The following is a 23,214-nucleotide window of genomic DNA, read 5'->3' as shown; positions in this document are numbered from 1 at the left end:
TGATATGACGAATTATATTATGTTTCCAAGAAAAACCTTTTAGTCTAATAATTTGTCCACGTCTGTAGTGTAGATATGTATCGAGTATAGATCGGCGGCACTCTACCTTACTACACGGCTCAATGAACATGCGAAAACAAAACGAAGCTGGGCGCTTGGAAATCAGTGCTATAGTTGGTAGACAGCACTTCATTAGGAAAGAAGAATAGTTAAGTTAGTGGGGTTTAAAAAGGGTGCATCAGCTGCTATGGCTATTTGCGCCTTTATCTAAAATCCTTCACAAAACAAAAAAGTAGAATATGTATTTTATCAGAAAAAAGGATTTTTTTTTTCATTTGAAACACTTAAAATGTTTACAGTAATTCATTGTAATATCATTCTATTAGCCATAACCTCTCTTTAACAACGTACAGAGTCCACACCTGTGGAGTAACAGTCAGCGTATCTGGCCGCGAAACCAGGTGGCCCGGGTTCGAATCCCGGTCGGGGCAAGTTACCTGGTTGAGGTTTTTTCCGGGGTTTTCCCTCAACCCAATACGAGCAAATGCTGGGTAACTTTCGGTGCTGGACCCCGGACTCATTTCACCGGCATTATCACCTTCATTTCATTCAGACGCTAAATAACCTAGATGTTGATACAGCGTCGTAAAATAACCCAATAAAAAATAAAATAAACCAACGTACAGTAGTGATATAAAAAAACCGGACCGACCCTTGTAGCTGATTTCAGAGCCTTGTTCACTCCAGAGCCACGATAGACTGGTAACTAAGACTTTCGTGGTTCGAATCCTGCCTGAGAAGGAAAATTTGTTTGTTCCTTATTCAAATTTATTTCCAATATTTTTCGGTTGCAGCGATATTTTACTACTTAATAAACTTATTATTCCCAGAACACGAATTTTACCAAGTTATTTTGCAATGGCTTTCGAAATGGGTTACGTCAGCAGTCGAAACTACAACAATTTCAATACATTACTCGCTATCTTGTGAATGCGGGCGTGACATGCGCAGAGGCTCATTTCGGGGACTTTGATTATTCCGTCGGTCCGGTTTTTTTTTTTTGCCACTATTGTACATAGTAGTACCTACATCAAGTTGACTACTTTCTTCGGTATTTAGTTCCGGTTCTACAGGGGCATTTTATTTTTTACTAACTTTTCTAATATTAACCTGGCTATCCTTTGGATCAACGATTAAGAACCGGAAACACAGTTTGCTACCCCCTTCCAAGACTGGAGTTCGATGATACTGGCGTAAAGTACAAACAAATCACTTTATTAGGTATAGGAGGGAAGAAAAGTAGTTCATCCATTTACATAAACTAGGAAATATCGCGATTTTGAGTTTGTTAATTTTCATTAGGCTTTTGTTTAATCAAAATACAGTACAGTATTAACAATGACTGCTTTTACTCACGAACTGAGCTTTCCATGCGGACGTATTCATTATGCAGTGTATATTATACTGTCTACAATACATTAGCGTACACTATAGAGAATGAAGTCAAATTGAAAAATAATCATAATATGGATATTTAAACACATTTCTGAAAATGGTGGCCGTTCATTTCGATACAGGCTTCAGTTCTAAAGTGCATATTATCGCACTATGGACTATTGTACGTAATTCCAATTACCAGGTTCGTACTTCCTATCAGTAACTCATGTTGAAATAATTCTGTACCTACTCTATAAAAGAGTACCGTATGTACCGTAAATTCAATCTTCACTTCTGCCCGATCCAAAAAGATAAAATTACTCAGACATGCTACCTACTGTGGTCCAAGTGGTTACGTCGCAGCGTCGTAGAAAGGGAGGAAATCACGTGACAGTTAATTACTTAATGAGGCCTTTTTATTTAAATTACTTTAAGCAATTATATGGGTATAATATTACGTAGACGTCCAATTCCTAACAGAAATTAATGTTCCCGGAAAAGAGCTAAGACAGCCCAGCCACTAGCATTTACAGGGAGGCGAATAGAAGCAGGTGGGGGAAACCGGGATGCGACGTAGGCACATGGAAAATGATGCAATATTAAAAGCTCTTTCGTCACTGGAAAACGCGACCATATTTTTGGAACGTACTGTTTACTATGACCGTAAGGGCACTATGACTGTTTATGCGGTCTTGGATCTGTGTGGAAGACGGTTGAACTTTATTAGTAGAAGGGGTGGGAGTGAAGTACATTAAAAAACTCAGGTACAATAAAAATTGAAGTAAAAATAAAATTATGTCCCTGTAGATATTCAGAGAGAGAGTTAATTGCTTTTAAGAACTTAATTACGCCCTCTGATATACATGACTGTATTACAGTCCAGAATAATTTAAAATATTCGTGATTACATTTTAATTGTGGTATCATTAATAAATAATTAAGGAGCATCTGCTGCGGATAGGAAAAGAACTAAGGAAGAGATTGGTGAAGTGTTTTGTGTGGAGTGTGGCACTGTATTGAGCAGGAATATTGACTTTACGACGAAATAAAAAATGCAACTAAACGCACTTAAATTGTGGATGTGTGGAAGAAAGGAGATTGTGAGATCGAAACACACAGTAAGAAATTAAGCTGTGCTAGAAAAAGTGAAGAAATAATAATGCTTAAACTGAACAGGAAGGGAAAAAATATTGACTTGGTCACTTACTGGCTATGAAGAAACTGTCTACTTGAGGATGCACTGGAACGAATGGTGAACGGAAGAAGACATCAGATAATATACAGCATTGAGATATATGGATTTTATCCAAAGACTAAGAGGAAGGTGGAAAAGAAGAAAGATAAGGGACTGCTGGATTTTCTGTGAAATACTGTCCTTGGCCAGAAAATTATGGATGAATGATTAATATTATGTCATATGTGGTCTTTTTTAATTCATAATAGAGTATTGGAAACACCAATACACCTACATAAGTACATTACGTACACCCCTGCATACAAGCCAGGTGGCCCGAATTGAAATCCTGGTTGATTTGCCCTGAATTTGTAACTTTTGTTGGGCAAGCCGTGATAAGGCAATACAAGGGTATTCCTCAGGTACTCCAGTTCCCCTGTGACATTCCAACAATTCCCCATTACAATCATTCATTACGAATGTAATGTAGATACACCGCCTTTTGTGCAGTCTTAATAGTCTTTGACGAAGTAAGAGGTCTACGCTTCTCAGAGTCCTCTCTCTTCCTCTCTCATTTGATTGGTTCGTTGGTCGTCTATTCTCTCTGTGTAGAGCCAACCAACCAGCGATCGGCAGGAATCCAGGAGCAACTATATAACACCCTTGCAAACGGTCAGAACTAGTGATGAGATAAACTGCTCTTCTGTGATCACGTTCGACCTGTGATTGCTCATTTATGATCACGGTGATCTTAGACAGTGAAACAGCGATAAACAGTGATTGAACTGCGAACTTGTTCGAGATGGACACGAACAGTCCATTCTTCCCCACTCATCAGAGCGTCTCACTGTGATGTTTCAATGCTGTCGATATTTCGCACATGGTAGGAGCGAGCGAGGTTGTGTGTTTGTATTTCACAGAAGTCAAGTGCAAGCACAATACAGAGTTGTAAATATAGGCGTTTCATAATTTTAAAAATAGACTAAAGGTTTGGAAGTCAGTATTTATTTATTTATTTAATCTAATGTTATAAACAAACTGAAAATTTTTGTCGTCTGGCTACCCAATATAATGATTATCCATTTGATCTTGTCCAGTATTCCTGAAGTGAAATATATAGATATAAAAACGGAAAATTATTAATTTTTCACATAATTCACACATCACTGAGAAGATGAATGAAACACTGTTATTTTTTTAATCATTGTCATATTTGTTAAAATTTTATTATTGTAACTAGCCATACCCGCGCGCTTCGCTGCACTTGTTATAAATAGGGGAGAGTCGGGTAGTATCGGACATCGGGTAATATCGGACAGTGAGTTTCTTTCATCTACCACACGATGATAGTACCTGATTGACATGGTTACGTTTCTGTGATGTCGCATAGAGAAACGTAACCATGTCATTCAGGTTCTACCATATGGTGGTAGATGAAAGAAACGCACTGTCCGATACTACCCGACTCTCCCCTAAATAACATTGACTTCAATCTGTTATATTGTCAAATACAGCTTTGTTATTGTTAGTTAACAAATAATTTATTATCAATAAATTACAAATCGTTTGCTCCTGAAGTTGTATTTAGAACTATTAATGTAACTGTTATTGCCATGCAATAGGTTCTGGAGTTGTTCGATTAATTATACTTTTAAGCTTGGTATTATGTTAGACCTAACAACGTCTGCAATAGAATATATTTGTAAGAACTGAAGGTTGTTACTCTAAGCTGCAAGAAAGTTTTGTCACCAAACAATATCATTTGAAATAAAGTGTTGTACTGCCCTATATTATTTAAAACGTGTGTTGATAACGGATGTGCCTAAGGTTTTAATTGGTTGTGGAGGCTCTTAAATCTCAGGAAGAAAAATTTTTCCAGCAGCGCAACGTATTCAAGACTAATTTACAAACATGTTAACCGAATTATTCTTGCAACGAAAACGGACGCTCCCTAGACCAAATAGTCATGTTTTAATTATGTACAATTACTTCATTGTTTCATGTGGTATTGTATGACGTTATGATTGAAATACCTATGTTGTTAATTGTTTTTATTGTAACATTCGATCATAACTGACCGAGTATATAAGATGTCCCGCTCAGAGGGGTGGCGTTCGGGGTTTGAGATGGCCTACAAACCACAAGTCATGCTGAAGATGTTGGTTTGTTAATTATTCAATATGGAATATTGTGCACTACATAGAACTGTTACCTATTAAGTATACATTACCGTAGCTCACCCAAATACGTAATTAAGCATGAAAAATATGTAGTTATGTTACTGAATAATTCTGCAGTGCTCGGGAAAAGTGACACAAGTCAGTTTCCATAAACCTTTTTTGATAATTTATTGACAACTTACGGAACATCTGCTCGCTTGGAAAAAAATACATAGGTATTTCTCCCATTACAATAATTCATACAGAAAAAAATTAAAACGACATAAACCAGTGTAAGTTGTCAATAAATTATCAAAAAAGGTTTGTGGAAACTGACTTATGTCACTTTTCCCGAGCACTGCAGAATTAATACTTAATATGTGCCGCGCGTGTATTTATAAAATTATTCCATCTCTGGCTTACATTCCTTCATAAAAAAACGCAACGCAAATCAGACGTCAAATTTCAGTACGGTACCTCCAAATAGCATTAAATTTAACTGCAGTACATATAGCTAATTATTATTGTCGATATTATATAAAGCTTTCTGTGCGTTAAGGCTCTGTTTAGTCCTACCTTATATGCATTTGTGCCCAGTCCTCGATTCACTGATGAGCTTCTTTAATGATAAACCCTCATACAAATACACAAACATTCTCTCTTTATAATATAATAATACGAGTATTTAGCATGTATAAACACATATATCATTCGTATTTAATCCGATTGTTGTCCAAGGACTCCAAGGCCGCCTTAAATAAATGCAGAGTCATTTATTTTATCTTTATTATCGGTATATTCGTGGCTAATCTGACGTGGCCACGATATAAAAACATTATTTTAAAACAGAAATATCTCGCCATATAGTATTGCAGAATTCCTGTACGGAAATATTATGTACTTCGGTACGTCATAGTAATATCAGTCCTATCAAAATTTTGCATAGAATAAAACTTATCGAAAATCGTTTTTAAAGAAACTTTTGTTATGTAATATTTCTCATAAAAATCAATAATAAGCGAGATATTTTCGATTTATTTAATTCAGGCCCCCTTATAACCCCCCTTTTAAATAGAGTATTTTTAATGACATATAGCCTATAATCTAAGTTACAACAAACTTAATTTATATAATTTCATGGGAAAAATTGTTCCGGGACGGGTATCGATCCCGGGACCTCTGGTTAAACGTACCAGAGCTCTGCCAACTGACCTACCCGGGAACTCCACCCGACACCGTCTCAACTTTTCCCTTTATATCCACACAACTCGCGTGGGCTGACGAAACGCCAGACCCCCACATCGAGTGCACACAAACTCTGTGTGACTTGGAATTGTGGTTTTCTGTTAACGTACACAGTGCAATTTAATTTATATTCCAATTTTCATATAAATCGGTTCAGCCATTATCGCGTGAAAAGGTAACAAACATCCAGACAGACAGACATATAAACAAAAATTTCAAAAAAGCGATTTTCGGTTTCAGGATGGTTAATTATTATAAATGTTAACACCAATTATTTTTGGAAAATCGAAAATTACCAGAAAAAATTTGGCTACAGATTTATTATTAGTATAGATTTTACTAGTTGAATAGTGTAGCCAATTAATAACTTCACTACTTAAAAAAAATAATGGAATCAATTAAGCAATGTAAAATCTTGCCAGATTTTCGGTTCTTAATGCTATATTTTCCGGCTTTAAGAAATTGATCAGCCTGAAATCTGAGTTGGCTACACTGAATGTATTGTTAAAATTGGTCGCTCACAGTTCGCGGGTGTAGTTGTTCCCAATTTTGTCACTAGGTAGCATAAGCACAGCAGAGAAAGGCACGCAGTGAGAAAAGAACATGAACTGTCTCAGCTGGCGAGCAGTTTAGCCCTTGAACTGTGATCACTGTTTAAAGAGCTGTATAATCACAGGTCAGTGATTTCCTCATCACTAGTCAGAACTTATCCACAACTCTGAAGACGGCCACAGTAAGATGGTTCTAAACGTCAGCTTCTAGAAAGTAATGACGTCGCTGCAGAAACCCGGAAACCTACAACCCTTAAACGTATTATCATTGATTCCGTTCTATCCCATTCCTTTGCACTATTTTTCCAGAGACTTAGTGCTTCTGTATGCTACTCTTCACAAATTAAATGTTTGGAATCAACCTTATACTGAAGTTTAGTTATAGGAAAATTAGGTATTATTTTAATCCATTTCTTACCCTAATCTGACTAGTGATATAGGCATACTACCTAAAATACTTTTGAGCTAAAAGAATAGATTCAGTTTCCCTGTTTTCTATTTCTCTCTTTACAGGTTATGTCGCACATGATCTTCCTGCAGAAGAACTAGTTTGTAATTGTCTTTATTCATGAGATAATCAAATACAACGAGTTAACCCTCAGCAGGAACGCTAACTTCTGTAACACGAGCACGGGCGCGGAGCAAATTTGATACCACTTATTTATTTCACGTATAACTTGTTTAATAATATGAACTATTGACTTCTTTTTTATCAAAATAATGTTATTAGTGTTCTAGTTCTTTTGTTGAGGTTCTCCAGTCATCTAGTTCAATTTTCAATGGTTTTAACGAAAAGGAGAAAGAAAAATTTTAATACTTATTATCTCTTTATTATATTGTATTTTATTTTAACTACGGTAATTAAAATTTTTCTTGCAAACATTATCAATTGTTGTACATTTCGTGGTGTATTTGTCAATAACAGTTACTACATTACTGGTACATATCAATAAGTTACCGGTTTGCTTGATGAAACCTACCAGTTTTTCGCAATACACAGAACCTTAGCTTCCTTCCCACACTCCTCACACACAATTATCATTTTTGAATGGTCCCGGCAAACAAACTTCCGACAGGTGTTGCATTTCATCTGCGTTCACTTATTCTTACTTCTGCCGCAAGGCACGCTCCTACTCTTTTCTTCATTGGAGGTTCGTCTACATTCAGATGTAATTCTTCTTCTGGATGTTTGTACAACTGTAGAAATGCTTTGATGTTTGAGGGTAAGGAAACAGTCATTGACCTCTTAATGAGAAGAATAAGAGGTACAGTATTCTTACGTCTCTCCCTACGAAACGAACTCATACTATCAGAGTGCATTTTCAATTCATCCTGAACAGTTTTTTTTCGAACTACTGTAGTTGCAAATATGTACTACACGGTTGTTCATTTTAACGCTAACGACTTCAATGTCACCGAGGGACATGACAACTTGTGAGGTATGTATCCTACTTCATTTTCCACTGTCACTAGCTTGTACCACAGGCTAGTATATAGAGTCACGAAGCTCAATACGTAGTAAATTTGCATCCATACATAGTTGCTAACCACTAGGATCGCTAATATCGCTTCATTATAGACAATGCGAAATAGTACCTGCACAATCTATTGTTCCTAGTACCGTCATAAACTGAAGCTTCGTGACTATATACTAGACTGTGATTGTACTATTAACAGTAGAATATAATTAAGCATATTGACGTCGTTGTTTACATTCACAGTATGTCTGTCTACTACAGCCGTGGGGAAAATGTGACTCGCGAGCACATTGTGGCTCGTAATGATAGCTATGCATTTCTCTTGCTTCCTACCTCCCCTCTCACTCACTGGAGTCAAACTCCGTTCCATTTGTATTTGTCTCTGACCTCCGAGTGGCGTATCGTCGCAATGTCTATCTCGAAGCCTTGTACCTCTACAAAAACGAAAGTTTCAAGTAGGATGGAAGGAAGCATTTTTTTCCTGCCAATATGATGAGAATATTAAATGTATGATTTGTTCAAAAGTATTACGAGGAAAATTGTTGTATGACATGTCACTCATGAAACATTAAAAGATTAAGTATTATTATTATTATTATTATTATTATTATTATTATTATTATTATTATCTCTGTACGTCGATCCTTTTTCAGCAGATGTACGAATAATGCGGTTAGTTCTTCAATTTAAACTCACAGATTTAGAATGTGATGTACTGATGTCAAATGAAAGCTAGCTGTAAGGACTTGACAAATGTTGAACTTTTCAAATTTTTGCCAAAAAATAAATATCCGAAGCTTCGTTCTTTCGCTTGCTCTGTTGAAGCCATGTTCGCTACAACTTACGTCTGTGAAAAATTATTTTCAACAATGAAAATAGTAAAAACCAAATTTAGATCACGGCTGACAGACAAATACTTTCGTGATCAACTACGACTGGCAGTAAGTGACATAATTCCTGATTTTGAAACTTTGTCGCAGACACATTCTGAGGACAGTTAATTTTAGGTTGCGATAATGTGTCCTATGTTTTCTTATTTATTTCTTTAGTCGTTACACGTACTAAACATTAGTTTGTAACCTTATACTGTATAAAATTATATTTAAGTGCTTGACGTAAGGAAAATGAAAATCCGTTAATAAGTCAGAGAGTTGCTTCACTTCTCCTTCGGGTGTCCGCCTTCCTCCATAGGTGCTATGCACGTTGCAGGTTACACAGTGGTAAGGCGCACGATCACATTTTCGCCACGGCTATTCAAGGAACTCTACAGTCAAGTCGTGCGAACATTGGTTGCTGAAGTATTCGGATCCTAAGTCTGGTGATAACAATTTTTCAGAGAAATAATGTTAAGTTAATGAAGTCTGACAACAGTTGAATATCGGTGAGCGATGACTCTCGTTTCGGTACTCTTAGAGTAGTCCGAATTTTGATGCCCTCCGGCCGTACTTCCATTTGCAGCAGACAAGTTTAAGTTGAGAGCTGGAAGGGGAGAATGCCATTAGTAAAACCTGCAGACAGGATGAACAGGTTTCATCTTCGAGCTGTCAGTCATTCAACGGGCAAATTAGTGTTACTTCTGTTACTCTGGAGCATCTCCACCCCCCAACGTGTCTGACGTCCCTGAAAGCAGTAATGGAAGTTCAGAACGGAGTTGTACTCGAGAAGCGTGTAATGCACAACACGGGCAAAGGCACGGGCACGTCTCGAGACAGATTAATAAACACGGACTTTAAAACTGAAAATAATGACTCAGGGGAATTGTTAGAGGCAGATGTTTCTAACTTATATTTAAATGTCTCAGAATGTCTGAAAGTTGGATTCTTTCCTACTCTTTTCTTAATTTAAAATGACGCACATCTCTTCCTTGTGCTCATTTAGGATTGTGTTATATACATAACTTCATTAATATTTATAGATTGGTACGTTGAACTCGCACAAGCAGTGTAATATGACTTCAATGTCCGTATTCTGTTAGCAGAATATATTTTATTTAGGTAGGAACTATGTATTGCTTGAAAATCAATTACGGACTCGTTGCTGAAGTCGATAGTAGAATAAGGTAAAAACTATTCGTTATTTACATTAACTCAGGTTGAATTCACTGCATTGTTTGTTTTAATTTTATATGTCGTTGATTGTTTTGTAGGTTTGGTCGATTTGATTGATTTTCGTTCAATTATTTTGTGTTATACATCTTGATTATACAGATACGTAGACGACATACTAATACTATACAAAGGAAACAAAAGACAGATCCAAAACCTACATCAACACATAAACAAAATACACCCAAAGCTACAATACACATTAGAAATTGGAAACAACAAATCCAATAATTTTCTAGACATCACAGTAACAAAAGTCGACAACAAACACATTCAAAGTCTACAGAAAACCCACAACAACAACACACATACACAACACATCCAACAACCCAACACAACACAAACAAGCTGCATTCCGAACAATGGTACACAGACTACTCAACATACCAATGAACCAACATGATTATAAAGAAGAGCTAAACACAATCAAATACATAACACTAGAAAACGGATACAACTCCAACATAATCGACAATATAATATGAAAGAGAAAACATAAGAATGCAACACAAACACAAGAACACAAAAAATACATCGCACTGACACAATAAAATAAAAACACGCACAAGATTGCAACCTTATTCAAGAAAGTAAATTATAGCATGGCATATAGAACAAATAATACTCTACAAAAGCATCTCAACACACAAACAAATACAACCACACAGGCGTATACAAACTCAAATGCAACACCTGCAACAACTTCTACATAGGACAGACAGGCAGATCATTTTAAAACACGTTACAAAGAACACATCACAGCTATAACAAAACTACAAAACACTTCCACATATGCAGAACACATCACAAATGCTAACCTTACCTACAGAGACATCAACACAGACATAGAAATTCTACATATTCAACCAAAAAGCCAGAAACTAAACACACTAGAACAATACGAAATATATAGACACACAAAAACATATCGAAATCAAATTCTCAACACACAACTCAATTTCAGAACACAATCACTCTTTGACTCCACATTATACTACACAAACACACCCCCACAGGAAATACAAACATAAGGCGCCAAGACCAGCAACAAACAGTTCTGAAGATGGCCGATAACAGGCTAAAACAAGTTAACGAGGTAATGTAAATTTAACACGAGAAAGACTTATAATACGTTTTCCGAAACTATTTTGTGTTGTTGATATCACTGCCATTGTTTGTTTCATTATCTATTTCATTTATTGTTTGTTTCTTCCACCATATACCACCTTCCTCAAATCCATTTTAATATTATCCTCCCATCTACGTCTCGGCCTCACCAAAGGTCTTTTTCCCTCCGGCCTCACAACTCTATACGCATTTTTAGATTCGCCCATACGTGCTACATGCCCTGCCCATCTCAAACGTCTGGATTTAATATTCCTAATTATGTCAGGTGAAGAATACAATCTGTGCAGTTCTATGTTGTGCAACTTTCTCCATTCTCCTGTAACTTCATTCCTCTTAGCTCCAAATATTTCCTAAGGACCTTATTCTCAAACACGCTTAACCTCTGTTCCTCTCTCAAACTGAGAGTTCAAGTTTCACAACCATACAGAACAACCAATAATATAACTGTTTTATAGATTCTAACTTGCAATATTTTTTAAAGCAAACTAAGTGACAAAAGTTTATCAACTAACTCGAATGTCTATATATTTGTTACTGTGGATCCAATGTATTTAAACTTTTCACCTCTTCAATGATAAATTTTCAATTCTTAAATTTCCATTTCGTACAATTTTCTGATTACAAGACATAATCGTGTACTTTCTCTTTTCCGAATTTACTTTGCAAACCTATCTGATTACTTGCTCCAAGAAAAAAATTCCCGCGTTTTTCCTAATAGCTTGTGGATTTTCTCCGAACATATTCAATGAACCGCATAAATAAACAGCTGTTGTAACCCGTTCATTCCAAACTCTCTCCGTTATCCTGAACTTTCATAATGACATATTCTAAAGCAAAGTTAAAAAAGTAAAGGTGATAGTGTATCTCCTTGTTTTAGTATGCAATGAATTGGAAACGCATCTGACAGAAACTGGCCTATACGGACTCTGCTGTACGTTTCACCGAGACACATTTCAATTTTTCCGACAGCTTTCTTGGGAATACCAAATTGAATAAGAATATAATATATGAAAGTTCTCTCTTAACCGAGTCATATGTCTTTTTGAAATCTATTAATAACTGATGTAGTGTACCCTCATACTCCGATATTTTTTCCAATATCTGTCGAATACAACATCTGATCAATACTCGATCTTTTAGGTTCACGTGTTAAATATGAAGGCCTATTCATAATTAATTTCCATCATTTAGTATTAGAGACTGTAATACATGGAAATAAAAACAATCTATAAAAAATTGAAAATGAACAATAGTTGAAACATTAGGGCCGAAATGTATTTGATATATTTCAATATCAACTCATTTTTAATTGTGAACATTCAAATTTCATTCCTTTCAATAAATTATTATATTATTTACTTGTAAACTCATTTTCAGTCTGATAAAATAATTAATTTATTTTAAAAAATACAATATAATATTCATAACTCTGTAAATATGTGAAAAATAATAAACATTGGTTTCTAATTTTTGAGTGAAAAACATAGTGTGAAACAAAATCTAAAATCTACATGCGTTTTATTTATAGTAAGAACAATTATTTGTTGTCCATAAGATGGGTTTAAATAAATATTTTGTTCGCTATTAAATACACATGGCAATATATTTTGTACATGAGTAGTATTCTCACTGTTCAGTGCCTATACTGCCCTATACGAATAAGCAGATGTCAACACAAGAAACGAAGCGGGTACAAGAATCAGAACTCTCCCTTGCAAGCGAAACTAGTATGATCCTGATCCATGTACATGTAACTTGTACTCAAAGTAACCAAACGCAGGACTCTAATAATTACGTACTTACTTACGTACTTACTGGCTTTTAAGGAACCCGGAGGTTCATTGCCGCCCTCACATAAGCCCGCCATTGGTCCCTATCGGGAGCAAGATTAATCCACTCTCTATCATCATATCCCACCTCCCTCAAATCCATTTTAATATTATCTTCCCATCTACGTCTCGGCCTCCCCAAAGGTCTTTTTCCCTCCGGGCTTCCAACTAACACTCTATATGCATTTCTGAATTCAACCATACGTACTACAACCCTTGCCCATCGCAAATGTCTGGATTTCACGTTCCTAATTATGCGTGAAGTTGTGTGTTGTGTAACTTTCTCCATTCTCCTGTAACTTCATCCCTCTTAGCCCCAAATATTTTCCGAAGCACCTTATTCTCAAACACCCTTAATCTATGTTCCTCTCACAAAGTGAGATTCCAAGTTTCACAACCATAAAGAACAACCAGTAATATAACTGATTTATAAATTCTAACTTTCAGATGTCTTGACAACAGACTGGATGATAAAAGCTTCTCAACCGAATAATAACTGGCATTTCCCATACTTATTCTGTGTTTATTTTCGTCCCGAGTATCATTTATATTTGTTACTGTTGCTCCCAAGTATTTCAATTTTTCCACCTCTTCAAAGGATAAATTTCCAATTTTTATATTTCCATTTCGTACAATATTCTGGTCACGAGACATAATCATATACTTTGTCTTTTCGGGATTTACTTCCAAACCTATCTCTTTACTCGCTTCAAGTAAAATTTCCGTATTTTCCCTAATCCTTTGTGGATTTTCTCCTAACATATTCCAGTCATCCGCATAGACAAGCAGCTGACGTAACCCGTTCAATTCCAAAACCTCTCTGTTATCCTGGACTTTCCTAATGGCATACTCTAGAGCAAAGTTAAAAAGTAAAGGTGATAGTGCATCTCCTTGCTTCAGCCCAAAGTGAATTGGAAACGCAGCTGACAGAAACTGACCTATATGGACTCTGCTGTACGTTTCACTGAGACACATTTTAATAAATCGAACTAGTTTCTTGGGAATACCAATTTCAATAAGAATGTCATATAAAACTTCTCTCTTAACAGAGCCATATGCCTTTTAGAAATCTATGAATAACCTAATAAATACATACAAAAAAAAATTACATACATACGAAAGAAAAAAAAAAAAGAAGAAGCATACGTAGTACGTTTGGAAGGAGAATATCTTGACTGATGCCAGGAAATCAATGTTGTATTCACCTTGGCTTGTAGTACAAAACAGGAAAGGACGTACTGCATTCTATTATATGGACTCACCTCTCCGGCCCTGTGAAGAATCAATATGCACGTGGATTCTGTTATCCGAAACTCACGTTATGACGATAGACTTTTTTACTCGTACGAAATGTTGCCTCATCGAATAATATGAGTTTGCCACCAAAACTATCATCTTGTATTCGCCATTTTTAACAAAAAACTCGACAGTATCATAGTCACTTATAATAAAAATTTAGTCATTGCTCTGTATTTCCAATCGAATTCCATGGCTGTAGCTTCGATGCCATTAATATAAGGTGGCTGTGAAATGATCTAAATCATATTTTGTGCTCACCATGTATATAATTTTGGGTTATATTCTTTGGGTACTCCCGTTTCCTTTGCTAGTTTCCTAGTATCTCATGCGATATAAAATTTGATATGTACGGTATTGAAAACAGCATTATGATCAATCCTTCAGCACATGGCAGAGCTTGCTAATTGCTAGGCCTTTTGATTAAAGAGAAGATGACAAGTTAAACACTTGTGTCAAATTCTGAATGGTTTTGTTATCCCTGACGGCGTTTACGCTAAATTCATATTAGGGCTTCTCCTTCCACTCTTGACGGACATACTACGGAAAGGACGCCAGTGCTGTGTTGTATGTGCTCATGCAATGCAAATTTCTTGTTAGGCTGAATTCAGAAACTAGAGATTAACGGAGTTGGTGAGAAGCATGCAATTCCTACTAGACGGCAATGTATACACCTCTCAAATGAAAACAGTAATTTAAAGCTTTAGAGCAGATTAAATCTTTCATGAAGTTTATAAAAGAACACAAACTCAAACCAAGGCTTTGCAGTGCTGAACACAATGTGTATGTCGTTTTCTTTCGCTGTCGTTTGCTTTCGTAATTTTACCGACTAGGACTTGTGGTTGGAAATACCAAAACATTAAATAAGTGTTGAAAATAAATATATGTTACAATAGGTAAGAGGGGGTGAATCATGGTGAAAGGTGCTTCTATATATTCGATGTGCAAATATATGTTGGGTATTATTGATTCAACCAAATAATATAAAACTGACTCAAAGTGGTAATTCGAATTCACATCACAAAAAATATAAGAAAGAATTTTAAATTATTATACTGTCATCACTGATTAATTTTACTCACATATATAAATAATCTAAGTATATGATTATGTCTCGTGATCAGAATATTGTACGAAATGGAACTATAAAAGTTGGAGATTTATCCTTCGAAGGGGTGGAAAAATTCAAATATCTCGGAGCAACAGTAACAAATGTAAATGACACTCGGGAGGAAATTAAACGCAGAATAAATATGGGAAATGCCAGTTATTATTCGGTTGAGAAGCTTTTGTCATCTAGTCTGCTGTCAAAAAATCTGAAAGTTAGAATTTATAAAACAGTTATATTGCCGGTTGTTCTGTATGGCTGTGAAACTTGGACTCTCACTTTGAAAGAGGAACAGAGATTGAGGGTTTTTGAGAATAAGGTTCTTAGGAAAATATTTGGAGCTAAGAGGGATGAAGTTACAGGAGAATGGAGAAAGTTACACAACGCAGAGCTGCACGCATTATATCCTTCACCTGACATAATTAGGAACATTAAATCCAGACGTTTGAGATTGGCAGGGCATGTGGCACGTATGGGCGAATCCAGAAATGCATATAGAGTATTAGTTGGGAGGCCAGAGGGGAAAAGGCCTTTGGAGAGGCCGAGACGTAGATGGGAAGATAATATTAAAATGGATATGAGGGAGGTGGGATATGATGGTAGGGACTGGATTAATCTTGCTCAGGATAGGGACCAATGGCGGGCTTATGTGAGGGAGGCAATGAACCTCCGGGTTCCTTAAAAGCCAGTAAGTAAGTATATAAAAAATAAATATATACCCTGACCACCAAAATATTCAAATTGGGGGTTTTGGCAATTGACTACTACCATTAATATTAGGAGCCCCAGACATGGCTTTCCCACGAATAAATAATATAAGCAGGCTTCGAGACTTTGGACCCGATAAAATAAGTTTACTCTGCATGCACTATATGTTGTTGACTCGCTGCAGGTAGATCGAGATGTGTTGAGGTAACAACGTTGCTATTTAGAGTAGAATATGGTAGTATGGGGAAACACATATGTACATTCTGAAAGTAAATATACATTACACAATGATAATGTCAAAAGAATGTGAAAAGCATTTATTCTCCTGTCTTTTATAAGCATTTGTGTTTAATTATACACAGTGTTCATGGTGGAAATAAACATGTAGCAATTTTAATTTTTTCATTTATCCTATTGGTCGTCTTTAGGAAGTGCAGTTACAGTACCGAATTGCAATGTACCTACTACAAGATAGATTTTCAGTATCTCAAACGTAAATCTTTTTCGGTTATCTGCCAAAGTTTGTACTGTAGAAAGCTACGCTCTACGTCGCATGACGTGATAGGAGCAAAACGATAAAAAAATTAACATCATTGTAGTCTCTAAGAGACAGTCCTTTATTCTCGGGTGACTCTATGTCCACTAATTTGCTGTTTATGTTACAGAAAGTTCCATATTAGTTATTTTTACATAAAATTGATTTCCACTTATGTTTTACATGTTCAGGAACCGGTGTACTTGGTGTCTCATTAATTCTCTACATCATTTTCTAAATTAATTTGAGAGTTTCCGGCATCTCTTGCTCTAACTTTTCTAACCGTGTAATAGTTTCAGACACAGTTTGTATGAAAACCAAATTAGTCCTCAGAACCTTCAAATCCAGAGCGTTTTCCTTCGCGTATCTTTTGGCATTCATTCTACAGTACCCCCACCCACTGTAGCCTACGCTTTACCACTATACTCAGTACGCCGTTATGCGGATTTCCCACTGAACTGCTCTATTGGGTCCGAAGTCTCGAAGCCTGAATATAAGATTATGATTATCAAACAATCCCAGAGGTTAAATAGAAATATTGATAAAATTCCATTCCACCCATATTTCACAATCAAAGACGTAACATCTTCTTCTTCTTCTGCCTGACAAATATTAGGCCACAAGGCCTGCTACGGTCTCACATAAAATTTTCACGCCATCTCTTAGCAGGACGACCCACAGGTCTTTGGTCATGTGGTACATAATCGAAGTTTACCCGGGAATAACGATGAAGGTCCATTTTAGAAAGTTTCGAGAAAAACTAATTTTAAAGTTTAAGCACTTAATACTTTGTTATGTGTGTATTTAATAAAAATTGACGTAGTGGAATGTCAAGAACGATGATTTCTTATAACTAGCTAGACCACATGATAGTACTTCCTTTCCACTATAAGATAGCATTATTAACTCAATTTCGATTTTTGGTGGACCATGATCGTTTTTCCCGTGTACCCTTCAATTATAAATTGCCTTTGGGAGTCTACTATTACTCATTCTTTCCAAATGATGTTTCCAATTAGACTGATATTGATCAATGTAATCTAAAACTGGTTGAGTTTTTAGTTCCTTTAAAATTTCACAATTTCTTTTCAGATCGCATTTAGTATAGCCCGCTGTTCTTCGCATGAATCGCATTTCACAAGCCGTTATTCTGCTTTTATCTGCTTTCCTCAGTGTCCATGCTTCGCTGCCATATCGAAGCATCGGTCGTGCCAATGTGTTGTAGAGACGTATGCGGGTGTGTTTCTGAACCAAGGATGGTTAGGATAACTACATGGAAAATTGTCTGCAACGCGAACCAGCTAAGTTACTCAGTTTCAACTACACTCTAATCAGGTAGCCTGTTTCTTCCTCTATCACCCATATTAAACTTCAATTCGTTGCTTTCAAATATTAAATGCTGTTTTGAACCAAGTCGACATACTCCGTTTTTAGCTAAAACATATATAAATTCTACGAGTCACCACTTTGATTCATTTCCCCTCTCTTAGTTCAGCACGTCACACAGCAAAATCCACAAGCATATAGTTCTCGATAATGATCAATTGACAACATAAAGATTTATCAATTGCAACATGGTATTAATAATAATTGATCATATAGTAATTTTAAAACATTTTATTCTTCGTAAATTTTAAATCTATGACATCTTGTTACTTTTATTTATAATCATATTTTAATTAAAGTTTTAACATCGCTGTTACCTGCATAATTTAACTACTTATCATTTAACCATGTATATATACTTGTAACATGAGTTATATGTATACGCAACTATTTTTCGATTCCTTCAAGCTCACATTATATTGAAATTAGTTCTAACAGACTTTATTTATAACTCCATACATAAAACTCATGAAAATCCAATTTTCCATGTATATAATATTGTTCATTTGTCAATTTACTCAAGTTCCAGATCACGTATTTTATTATATGTGATGATGCCCAATAAGGCGAAAACGTTTATATATTTTATACCTTCATAGCAAATAAATATTTGCAAAGAGATAAGTCTTATGATTGAACTTACATATTTTTCATTATATTATAATTAAGCATAATGTCATGTATGATACTCCGCACATTGAATTTGTCTGTATTTTAATACTACAATTGAGTATTGAATTATTGTATTTATCTACTACCTAAGAGACGAAGTAACAATCGTATGTACGTACACTAATTTCATAAGCGTGGTATGATAAATTTCCTGTCTTTATCAAGGACGGAAGATGTGCTATATTAAAATCACAATATAAATTCTTTTTTATTAAACCTCAAAATAGCTTCCATTCTAAACTTAAAATGTTGATGCGAAAAGATTATGTTAACATGTAAAATTCTCTTCAAATTAAAATAACACAGTTTTGTAATTACTTCTGTAACATATTATGCAACAAGAAGTAAAGGGAACTTATGGACACATTACACTAAATAAATCTTAGCTATGATACGCAATAAAGTTATAATATAATCATTCACTGAGCTCCATACATTGAAATAGAAAACCCGAACATATATTACGGCCTGGTCTAGATCGAAAAGGCATTGACTGTGCCGTATTTCGCATTGTTGTGAAAAGTTGTGTAAGCTGTGAAATGTTCGTTATCGTTTGTAATAACTGTAAATGGCGAAAATACAATAATTTGAGTACTAATATGGGACAAGGAAACGTTTGTTGCACTATAAATTCTAAGAAAAAGAGATCAGAGTTATCCTTCTTCCGAAAGATCCAGGGAGGTGAGTTTATAAAATATAATGTATACTTTATGAAAATAATATATAAAACTTATGTATTTCGTATTTCAATAGTGGAAGGAAGGTGTTAATTTTTCAAAAGAACACGATATCAAAAGTACAATACATTTTATCGTCTGCTAGGGAAAGAGTGTGTGATGAGGCGACAGTAGCGATCCTGGTGGCTAGCAACTATCTATGGATGCATATTTCAATTGTCTACGTTTGCATATTTAGTAAGTATTGAGCTTCGCAACTGTATATACTAAACTGTGATAAAACAATGATGTAGGTAATGCATTTTCATATTAATAGCATGTTAAATGCTAATGAAATATACAGTACGAGACTCCAAGATCTGTTTATGAAAATCTTGAAACCTGATAAAGATTACAACAGCGAAGCAGGTAATATTCTTGTTTATGATTGTGAATATTAATACATTTACGCGAATATTTTAGGTAGATACATAGGTAATAGATAGGTGTGTAGCCTAGGTGGACAGACAGGCAACAGATGGGTAGATAATTATTATGAACTAAAATTTCGTCTTTTTCGGTTTGTTATTCTTTCTTTTTCCTTTCATTACTATTTCCCTTCCTTCAAGAAGCTAAAATATGGTGAGGTTTGTGAACTTATTCTTTCATTCAACTCCCGTCAGTGTTCAATTTCACCTATCCATTAATTCTTAACCACGTTTAATTGAAATAGGTATTTCATTTTATTTTCCTTCTTTATTGTATATTCTCCTTTAATAACATTTTTCATCTTACAGATTCGTCAATTTTTGTTTCTAACATTCATTACACAAAAATACCACAACAATCTTTTGCCACAATACTTGAAGACACTGATTACAGTATGTGGAACAATTACTGGATTTACTGACAATGATTACATACAAAACAATCAATGTTATCTGAATCGGTACAGTCCAAAATCCGCCCAATCTGCACATCTGGTGGAAGCTGCTACTATGGAGAGGATTGAAATCTCCCATCTACTGCATAAACAACATGAGTCCAGGATTGAAGTTGTTTATGCTAAGGACATGAAAATGAATGTGCATACTTATCCATTAGAAATACAAGAACTCATGTAACTTATGCATTAATACGTACATGTACTACATACGAATACTGTACAACACTTAACAATGGAATCATATTGTTTATATAACTATCGAGTCATTAAATGTCAACACTTTTAAGACTATAAATTATTCTTCAGGAACTGTTCAACGCCAAAGTAAGAAATATCATATACAGTCAATTACGGAAATAGTGAACCTCTGCGGACTTTCATATTTCGTTCACTATATCCGAGGTTCACTATATCCTAATCTTAAATGACAGAAATGAATGGAATTGTGAACAAGAAACTAAAATATTTCATTTTATGTATACTGTTACTCACAGTTGATTTATTTAAAATATGCTGTCGACCCACGTCCGCTTGCGAAAGACCACGCTGAATGTCACTTATTATATTCGTCTCATCTTCCAAAGAAAACACTTTACGCTTCGACATTTTTATACAGTACATTTACAGTTGGAACACTAGTCAGGTAGAAATGACAAACGCTGCTATGGTTTGACTAAGTACTCAGCCTTGGAATTTCCCAGGTCACTTAATGGAAACTGGGAAGGGGTTGATGGAGTTTCAAAGCCATCGAAATCTTACCTTCATTTATGCTCTGGACATACTGTCGATCCCCTTTTAATAAAAGAAGGCAATTCCATTTTCCGTTGTTTCGATGCTATCCGTCAATGTTTCTAAGAACAAAAGGCAACCCTTTGACGGTGGAGGATTAGAAATAACAGTAGAGTAGGTGCCTGAGAACAGAATGTCAACCCTTCGACGGTGGAGTGAGGCAAGGTCGTCACCCGTTGCCTGAATTTACAGTACAGCTCATTGTCTAGGAATCACTAATCCTACCTTTGTCCCTTGACTAAAGGAGTAGGAAACTTAGAATGTTGTTCTCAACATATTCTTTTAATTTTATACAAGAAGGTCTGACTTAAAATAAGAATTTGTCGAGATACAAGGTTCACTATAACCGAAGCGAGGGCTCACTGTAAACAGAACTATTAACGTACTTTTTTTAATGTATGTGGGTCGGAACCAACGATTTAGGTTCACTATAGCGGAATGTTCACTATAACCGAGTTCACTATATCCAGAGTTGACTGTATTTTATAAATTAAGAGATCTCCGTTGTATAATTTAAGTTCACTATTTTTGCAATAAACATAAAAGTAAATAATTTTAGTCAAGATGTTTAAAATACCCTCAGTAACTTATGTCAGAGTGTGTGAATATCGTTACAAATTTCATGCATTCTAACCTTACATTAGTCCACACTGAAGCTTATGTATTATAATAGTCAAAAGACGGTGAGAGATGTTGAGCAGGATTTACTAAGCCATGAAATTAGACTTGAAACAGGAAGGATGAGAGCACAATAGTTTCTTTGTGTGGGAGGGGGGGGTCACTTAATGCTGTTATTTTCTGCATGCATAGAGACACACGCTCAATGTAATACTCACTTCTCCTTTCTTCGCGAGAAACGTATTCGCTGAAATCTGCAGATCTGGTGGAACCTACTGCTATCGAGCGGATTGTGTAAATGTATTTTAATTTATAATAGCTTGACTGAAATTAAACGCAAAATAATAACAATATTTTGTACAAGATTTTAAGTAATGCCAGCAAACCACAAGAATAGCAACAATTTTTATCACACCACTAAACAATATCGCGTGGAATTTTAATATCTACTGAAATATTTTCATAATTGAAAGTGGTTGCAATATTTGAGAAATATATAGGGTGGAAGTGAAATAACCCTGCAAATTAAAAGCGACGATAGGGTACACATAAACGAATATAAAACCTGTATTACATTTTGTGATTAAATGAACGGTTAATTAGAAAATTAATTTGGAAATTTCAGCAGTCTGGCAGCATCGCCGCTAACACACTGGTTCCTATTTCTTCTCGTAAGAGGTCAACGGACTAAGGTCTGTCTCCCTAGACCAGTCATGTCAAAGTAAACCATAGATGGCATTTGTCATAGCTGCGGTTCGACTTTTCTACAGTGGCCCGATGATTGACAGCTCAGCTGAGAGTTCGATTCCTCTAAAGTTAGTTGCTAGTGTCTTGTCGTAGTAATATCTAAAATCATTGGCTGTAGCCTGTTTCAAAAGATATAAAGCTTTTTTTTTACTGTTGATTGAGTTTACTTTTTATAAAATGCAGTATTATAATACAGTTTTATAGTGAAACCATGAATAGGGTGACAAAATTCACATCGATAAAAAAAAAGAGGACACAAAGCTTCAAAAACAGGACATTGTTCGAAAAAGGAGGACAGGAAATATGTTCTTAGATTTAGGTTTATTATAGGGCCTATATGTAGTTTAAATTCCGTCAATGTCTATTTTATTATAAAATATTTACAGTCTTACTAATAAACAGTGTATAGTTTTTATACGAGACTTATGCAGAGTTGAGACAAAAAACTTTACTAATAAACCATGCAGAAGCGATGGACGTATAAACAGCCTGTAACTATACAATGGGAGTAGTTATATACACGAAACCCCTTGTTTAAGCGTTATATATAGAGAAAAAATGGCCGCCCCTCTAACAGCTGTTCGTATCGACTGTCATTTTATGATGATGGTTGCCTAGTAACCAAAGAGGAACAAACCAAAGAGCAC

Source organism: Periplaneta americana, chromosome 5 (assembly GCF_040183065.1).
Source record: "Periplaneta americana isolate PAMFEO1 chromosome 5, P.americana_PAMFEO1_priV1, whole genome shotgun sequence".
Classification (NCBI taxonomy): Eukaryota; Metazoa; Arthropoda; class Insecta; order Blattodea; family Blattidae; genus Periplaneta; species Periplaneta americana.
This window is presented reverse-complemented; position numbering follows the sequence as displayed.